This window comes from Procambarus clarkii, chromosome 37 (assembly GCF_040958095.1).
Source record: "Procambarus clarkii isolate CNS0578487 chromosome 37, FALCON_Pclarkii_2.0, whole genome shotgun sequence".
Lineage (NCBI taxonomy): Eukaryota > Metazoa > Arthropoda > Malacostraca > Decapoda > Cambaridae > Procambarus > Procambarus clarkii.
In genome coordinates, this window is record NC_091186.1 from 22477238 (window position 1) to 22486058 (window position 8821).

Below are 8821 nucleotides of genomic sequence, written 5' to 3' on the forward strand. Positions count from 1 at the left end.
GAGACTTGATGGATTATTTAGGTCTCCTACCGTCACCCTTTCACATTCCAGCCCGTTGTTGACGTGAGGAGGCTTGGTGGGCTGCTGTCAGAGTGTGATGCTCCATGGGACAACATTTCCTTTGTCCTTTATTAGCCTTATGCTTCTGAAGGACATACCCCATTGTCCTTTCGTGAGAGGGGCTTAGTGGGCAGCAGTCAGGGTGTGATACTCCATGGGACAGTCCTCTACCGTCTTCACTAATCATGCTGGATGCTATTTCCTCTTCCTTATGTTTCGTTTAGCCTTCCCCTCTTCTTTTTTCTAATTGTCATTTCCCGCCGATCTTTTGCATGGCTTCATTATACTTTCAAACATCTTCTGTTTTGACGCCCGGATGTTTGGGGAGGCACACTTTCACCCGTAGAACTGTGGCACCCGACGTTGCGAGGGAGGGGACGCTTTTATTGTCAATCCTCGCCTGCGTTGCTGAACCCGATTTCGACGGACTGACGGTTCTTAAGGTGATGATTGTGGGGAGTACACATGATACTCATCCCCTGGGATGGGGGAGGGGGCCATCTTGCCGGGTGTTCTATCTTCTAACTGTGGCTCCATGGTGGGTATGGGGTTTACGAATTTACGAATTATATAGAATTTTAATTTGTAAATTAAATTATTACCTGCTCATTCCTATGCCACTGAATGATCCTCTTATAACTTCCCCAGGCTCGTGGGGTGGGCGACCAAGCCCCCGAGGCGGACTGTATTGGAAGGTTGGGCTCCTTAGCCCCCGCTACATTAGGCCCAGACCAAGCTACTCCTTTGACTCCATCGACTAACCCCCTCCGGTCCCCTCCCACCTCTTTGGTAGGGTTGAGCTCCACGACCCCAGGGTTGAGCACCTCATCACCTTTTACCCCCCCCCAACACTTACTGGGGGGGGGGGTGCTTGTTGTAATCCACAAGTTAGTAGGAATTATTAGCTAGAGGATCATTACTACAACACTTAACGAATGATGATTGGAAGTACATGTTAAGTAGACAGACTGTGGATCACATATCTAAGAAAGGTCAAGGGATTAAGACCGCAGCTACTTAGCCAAATGAATAATTCCTGGAAAGAGGAATTATTCTTCTTCAGGCTTCCAGGAACAAGCTTACCGCTTCTAGGGATAAGGTTAATCGGATTATACCTTCCTTGAGAGGCGGGGTGAAATGGTTGAGGTAGACGGCTGATTGGGGCCAGCCGATTGTGGGAGTTGAACTGAGAAGTCCTCTGGATCTCCGTTTGTGGCAGCAGCGAAGTGTAGCAGACGGCTATGCGAGAACCTGATGTGATCTTAGTGACCAAGTTAAGTCTGCAGTATGTGAGTATTGAATGAAAGACTAACCGGGTGTGGAGCATTGTAGTAATCATTCCGTATTAGGGACTTAGGCGGAAGTTACGAGTGCAAGTGGTGACCGCGGAGGTCAAGTGGTCTATGGGTATTAGAAGTGTATTTACCTAATAGAGTATGTTATTATTTGTCAGAGTCTATTCTTTGTAATTAAATGACAAAACCCGACGGCCTTTAAAGATCTTCCATCTGTCCCCTCATAGTGTTCTTTGTTTGGTTTGTGAGGGATTGTTAGGGAATTGGTAGACAACATATTTGGTGGCAGCGCAAACAGGTTTTGGAACACTGTGCGAGATGAAGGAAGTGTGGTTCTGGTTTAGTTGGTGAGGGAATGTTCGGGAAATGGTAGACGTCGGGTTGTGGTGAGAATGGTGGTTACTAGACGGAGGAAAGAAGAGTCAGGTGAGACCAGGTCAGAGGAGTTAGTTAATTAAAGGGACTAGGCCATTGTGGGGCACATATGGGTTTATTTATTTCTTTCCAGATTCCCGCAACGAGAGACGGCTAAGAGGCAAGTCTGGACCACTAAAGCATCGGGATCCAAAACAAGTGCTGTGTTCGTAGTGCGGATTATACAGTGTTTGTAGTGCGGATTATACAGAGTGGCGAGGTAAACTAGCGCGGGTGAATGTGGGTCATGTGCGGGCCAAGCGATGGGTGGACCAAGCGAGCCGCACCTTGGAGCTTGTTTTATATCGTTGGTAAGGCGGAAATAGTGAGAAACCGTTGCTAAGGTGAAATTAAGCGTGAAAACTACGTAATTTAAAGTTAATTAAATTTCATGTAACGTGTAAATCGAATATTTTAAGGATAATGAAATATTACCTAAAGTACTGTGCGAGTTCTGGCGTTGTCAGGTGTAGATACAGAAAGTAGGCACAGTGAATTAGGGACGCCTTGGCATAGCGAGCGACGCATAATTTGACGTCTGGGGTTCGCCGTCTAGTGTACCCTGGAGAGGGCCATGGAGATTTTTAGTGGGTGCAGGTAGCATTATGGAGAGTGTTACCTTGGGACACGAGGAGCGTGTCCCGTTGGTGGGGTGTGTGGCGCCGGGAGTAGTGCATGGTTGTGTATTGGCGTTTGTACGCCGGGGTGTGTAGTGTAATGCACGTGTAGTGGCGTATTAGACGCCAGCGTAATGACTAGTTTACTGTAGTGTAATGTGCATGTTTTGACTGTTGATATTATGGATGTAGTATAGTGCATGACATTGTTGGCATTGTAGCGCCAAGGTGTAGCATGTGTAGCATAACTGGTTGTTGTAACACCAGGTGTATTGTAGACATTAGCGTTGAAGTATGTTAACGCAGGTGGTAGAGTGTGGCGGGTGGCCACTACACAAGAAATTATGCCTGACGAGTGTTGGTCAGGTAATTAACGGATTACGAGAGAAAAGGGAGTGTGTGTGGCGTCTGGTTACTTATTGGTGGTGACGTCTCGTGGTGTTTTGATGCGCTCTGGCGCAAGGCATATGCCTGTGGTGGTAATGGTGTTGGGGGACGCCGAATGTGGTGTGTTGATGGCGTTGAAGACGCTGTGTGTATGTTGAGGGCGTTGGGGACGCCGTGTGTTGTGTTGAGGGCGTTGGGGACGCCGTGTGTTGTGTTGAGGGCGTTGGGGACGCCGTGTGTTGTGTTGAGGGCGTTGAGGACGCCGTGTGTTGTGTTGAGGGCGTTGGGGACGCCGTGTGTTGTGTTGAGGGCGTTGGGGACGCCGTGTGTTGTGTTGAGGGCGTTGGGGACGCCGTGTGTTGTGTTGAGGGCGTTGGAGACGCCGTGTGTTGTGTTGGGGGCGTTGGGGACGCCGTGTGTTGTGTTGGGGGCGTTGGGGACGCCGTGTGTTGTGTTAAGGGCGTTGGGGACGCCGTGTGTTGTGTTGAGGGCGTTGGGGACGCCGTGTGTTGTGTTGACGGCGTTGGGGACGCCGTGTGTTGTGTTGAGGGGGTTGGGGACGCCGTGTGTTGTGTTGAGGGCGTTGGGGACGCCGGGTGTTGTGTTGAGGGCGTTGGGGACGCCATTGGGTGGTGTAGTGTAGTGGCGTTTGGACGCCTGGTATGGAGTGTGGTGTTGTGGAGTATATGGCCACTGCTTCGCAAGCGGGGATGTTTCTGATGGGGGAGAAAGAAACAATTGCGCAGCGCGTCCCGCGGCGTTGCGCAGGCGGGTCTGGGGCCATATAAATACTGGGGTAAAGAGGGGCTCTGCCCTTGCTCACTTCGCCTGCCCTCGCCGCTGCCCTCGCACACTCACTCCCCGGCCGCCTGACTTCGCACGAGATGGACATCACGCCAGCTGCCTCGGTACCTGACCTCTCTCTCACGGACATTATGGGGCCCTCGACATCCTAGACTGATCCGGCAGGGGCCTCCTGCCCTACACTTCTAACCCCAAGGTGAGGTTTTTCTGTTCAATTCTAGTCAGGACCTCCCCAGTGTGGCATGTGCCAAGCGCCGTCCCCTCGTGGTCTGAGTGCGCCGCCTTAGCTAGTCCTTGGGGCTTTCTGCTGTTAAGTTCCCGGGAGTGCAGGGGCGCCCTATTTGGGCCCGTGTCGGGCGCTCCCGTGCCGTGCTGGTCGTGTGGCTGGCTTATGGCCGGCGTGGGCTGGGCCGCGTCCCTAGTGAACTGCGTTCGGTTTTCACCTAGGTGGGGGCTCCGTCCAGCCGTGCCCGTGCGTGCCCAGGGGGCCCCGTAGCGTGGCGTGCCCGGGTGTGCGCCCTGCCTGGGGTCCCAACAGCGGACACGCGTGCCCTTGGCGGCGTCACCATGTGGCCAGGCGTGGCGGGCCCTCTGCCCTTCGTGCTCTGCCTTGGGGCCCCTGCCTTGCCGCCATCGACCACGTGTCTGGTCGTCTGGGCTTGCTTCGGCGCCCTTCCCGCCTTTCCCTTGAGGCTCCCTGTTGCCGGCCCGCCGGGTTCCCTGGGCTGTCCCGAGGGGCCAGATTTCTCCCTGTGCAAGGCCATGTGTCGCCGTCGGCGACGCCTTGTGGCCAGGTTCGGTCCTACGCCCGGGGCACATGTCCTTGGCGGCGTCGCCACGTGGCCAGGCGTGGGCGGCCCTATGCCCTGCGGGCCATGCCCTGCGGGCCATGCCCTTGGGGCCCATGCCTTGCCGGGATTGACCACGTGTCTGGTCGGCTGGGCGTGCACTATGGGCACTGCTCAACTGTGTTCCCTAGGCGTGCGCCTAGGGGCCCCGGTTCGTGCCCCGCTCGGATGTGCGTGCCTGGCCGGGCCCCCTGCGAGCGGCCCGGCGTCGCCCTTGGAGGCGCCCCCACGTGGACAGGTTGCTGTGGTCCTATGCCAAGGGCCATGGTGCGTGCCGTGCCCGGACGTGCGTGCACGGCGGGCTCCCTGTGAGCGGCCTGGCGGCCTCCAAAGGATACCTGATCAACCAGGCTGTGCCTCATCGTCAGGCTGCGAGGAGCCGCGTCCAACAGCCTGGTTGATCAGTTCGGCTACCAGGAGGCTTGGTCGACGACCGGGCCGCGGGGACGCTAAGCCCCGGAAGCTCCTCAAGGTAGGCCCTTGGCGGGGGCGCCACGTGGTCAGGTTGCACTGGCCTATGCTCCTTGGGGCCGACCTTTGGGGCCCATGCCCGGTCGGTGTCGCCCTCGTGCCATGGCGCTCAGAGGAGCGCTTGCCCTGGGTTGTGTCTCGCTTCCTTCCTGTCCCTCTTGGGTGCTAAGCCATGCGGATTAGCGGCGTGGCCTTCCCTAGGGCGGGGGTCTGTCTGCATTCATGTCGTACCCGGGCGTGCCCGTTTGTGGGGGGCCTGCCTTACGCCCACGGGCTGGAGACGCCCACGACTGGCGGCGGTGTCCCGGTCGGCAGGCCCTGAGGCTTCTTTGCCTAGGGGCTGCCTCGTCGTCAGGTTGGGCTTAGCCGCGTGCCTCCCCGTCCCCTGCTGTTTTGGCCCAGGCTATCCACCGTTCTATGGTCCGTTCTGTTCTATGGTCCCCTGTTCTGTTTGGGGGTGTCTTGGTGAGCCAGGGCGCGCTCAGGCGTGTTTTGCGTTCATCAGGTATGCAGGTATGTTTGTATGGTAGGTATGGTAACATACCTGCAGGTATGTTGGTCTCCAGACGTCTCGTCCGGCCGGTTTAGCCCGCCACGTTCGTACCCAGATGTTTTCGCCTGGCCGGTTTAGCCAGCACGTTTGTACTCAGACGTTGTCGTCTGTCTGGCGTAGCCCGGTACATTTGTACCCAGACGTGGTCGTCTGTTTGGTGTAGCCTGGTACATTTGTTCCCAGACGTTTTGTCCGGCTAGTATAGCCGGCACGTTCGTCCCCAGACGTTGTCGTCTGTCCGGTGTATCCCGGTACATTTGTTCCCAGACGTTTCGTCCAGCTGGTATAGCTGGCACGTTCGTACCCAGACGTTTTCGTCTGGCCGGTGTAGCCCGGTACGTCAATTCCACCACGTTTCGTTCGAACGCTGTAGCACAGTACTCCCGTGGTTTTCCTCGGTTGCGTGTACCACATGTTGGTCTGCCTGGAGTGCCCGGTTATGCGGCCCCTTCCCCATCACAAGTTTTCAGCGTCCAGCCCACCGCCTGGCCGTGCGGTCTGCCGCTTGAGCGACTTCAAATCAAATCGAATGTTTATTTAGGTAAAGTACATACATACAAGAGGAGCGACTTCAAATCAAATCAAATGTTTATTTAGGTAAGGTACATATATACAAGAGATTTTACAAAGAGTGATGGATTTAATTCTAATTATTGCGGTTATTTATCATTTAATTCTGTTCAATTTTAATACATTCCTTTATTTAGACTTTCAGCTTCATTAGTTTCATTACGCGGCAAATTTATAGCATTGCTTACTCCTCTTGCCTTAAAAAAAAAAAAATTATTTTCGTAAAAGAATTCGTATTTTCATGTCAATTTAGTGAACGGGAGCCCGCTCCTGTTTTGGTGATTTATGTTCCTCCATCATTAACTATACCCTTACTTAAATAACTTGTTATATTCTTAGTCTTTCAGTCATGACGCGTATTAAGACTTGCCTCATTTATTCCTCAAGTTATTCCTCAATTTAGCATTGCGCAAGCCTCTGGATTTAGATCCTCTAGTTTTAGAGGTATTCGTTTTCATGTCAATTTAGTGAACGGGAGCCAGCCCCTGTTTTGGTGATTTACGTTCCTCCATCATTAACTAAACGCTTACTTCAATAACTTGTTATATCCTTAGTCCTCCAATCATCACGTGTATTAAGACTAAAGTTATTCCTCAATTTAGCATTGAGCAAGCCTCTGGCTTTAGATTATTCCTGCACTTGATTTATGAGTCAATTACCCTCAGCAATTTGTTACTGCAATTTATGCATTGCGTTTGCTCCACGTTTTATTTAACTTTTTGTGCCGCAATTATGTATGTGTAACTGTCGCTTTTGTCATTGAGTTTAAGTTATGTCAGCTAGGATGAGCTAGTTAGGTTATACTATGGTGTCTTTCGTCACGCCGTGTATTAAAGACTTTCAGTTTATTCCTCAATTTAGCCGGAAGGTACCGCGGCTTCCCAGCCGACGTCCTTCCTGTGACGAGTTAAGCCGGCGATGTTTTCAGCTTTATATTTATATTTATTTGATCATATAAATATGCGGCCTCCCAGGCCGCTGGTTTATCCAGACGTGTTGTCTGCCCGGTGTAGCCCGGATGTCACTGCGGCCTCCTAGGCCGCTGGTTTATCCAGACGTGTTGTCTGCCCGGTGTAGCCCGGATGTCACAGCGGCCTCCTAGGCCGCTGGTCGCAAAGTTACAGCCAAAGCGTTCCAGCTGACGTTGTGTCTATTTTCACTCCTTTTCGTTATTGTATTTGGTTGTATTTACCTCGGCTCAAAGTGTTAATCCCGTTTCTCTAACGAGTTATAGTCCAGCTTTATTTTGAGCATACTTTGTTTTGCAATTTATAATTATTTATAATTAGTTATAATTAATTATAGTTATAATTGGTTTATAATTTTATTATTTACACCATTTATTTACGATTATTCATATTAATATAATTTATTACATTGTTAGGCTTTTCCAACGACGTCGTCCCAGCCGTCGTTGTCCCAGACGGTGTTGTTCCTGCAGAGGATGGGCCAGCTGGTGGCTCGGCCGAAGCTGTTGCAGCGGGCGCCCTCACAGACTCAGCTAGTTTCAGCAGACGATGTTACAGCTGCTAACGCCCCAGTTCCATCTTAGGCTTCCCGGCAGCCGATGCTTCAGTCATGAAGCTCCAGCTGAAGCGTTCCACCCGACGTTGCGCTCATCAATTTATCACTCTTTTCAGTTTTGTAATTCTCGCTTTCCCAGCTTCATGAATTGTTCCCGTTATTTTCTATGACAGTTATATTCCAGTCTTTAGCCTAAATTGTCTTGCAGCTGGCCCTCTACTTACCACTAAGGTCTTCCCTGGTGGCCAGTTGCCGCTATTTTCCTCCCTTTATCAGATGTTGATGCTCCAGCTGTCGATGTCCAGCTGCAGGTGCCCAGCTCCGATGTTCCAGCCGCTGATGGCAGGATTTTGCAGTTCAACATTCGGCAACGGTCGTTAAGTTAATCCATTATTTTGCACAATTTTGACTATTGGTGTTTGTGTTACACGCTACGTTAATGTGGGTTTAAGATCCAGGTACTACCCACGTGCATAATTCTTTAACTTATAAAACCCGTGCTTATTGTATTTGAGTTATTAACTAAGCCAGCTAGGTTGTGCTAGTTGCCGTGTCACAGGCCTCTTGCTTCAGTTTCCCTGGCTTCGCATTTTCCACTAGCCTACTCACTTTATTCCCGCTCAGGATGCTTTGTCTTGTTGCATGTTTCTTTTACTGTGTTTACAGTATGTTTGTTTAACTTTTGCTTTGCCTTAAGTTACTAAGTAAAGTCAGTTAGTATGTGCTAGTCGCGGTGTTACGGGCCCTTGTCTCCTGCTTTAAGTTTCTGGCCCTGCATTTATGTTTAGTTTCCTCTGTAAATTATTACTGTTATTACAGGTAGCCTTGCGGCATATTTGTTGTTTCTCCTGGTTATGTTATGTGGTTTATCATTTACGGCCTAAATGTTTACATTTAGCCTATCACAATTTAATTCTTCAATTGATGCCCTCCCAACACCAGCTGCAGGTTTTACTTCCCGGTGGAAATTTATGCTTGTTCGCTCGACTTTGTTTAAGTTGTTAGGTAAGGCCAGTTAGGCTGAGCGAGTGGCTACTCGCCGTCTCGGTTATCTCTACCTAAAGCTTTGACGCCCTGGCGTCGTGCGGTACGCCGTTTTGGTGATTTATAATTTATATTATTTGTGAACAATTTTAAAATATATCTTGATTACTAGACTTTCAGTTATGAGTTGTATTACTTCCGCAATTTATAGCATTGCTTTCGCCTCATGCCTAAAAAAAAAAAAAAAATTATTTTTGGACTCACAATTATGATTCGTATGTAACACGGCAAATT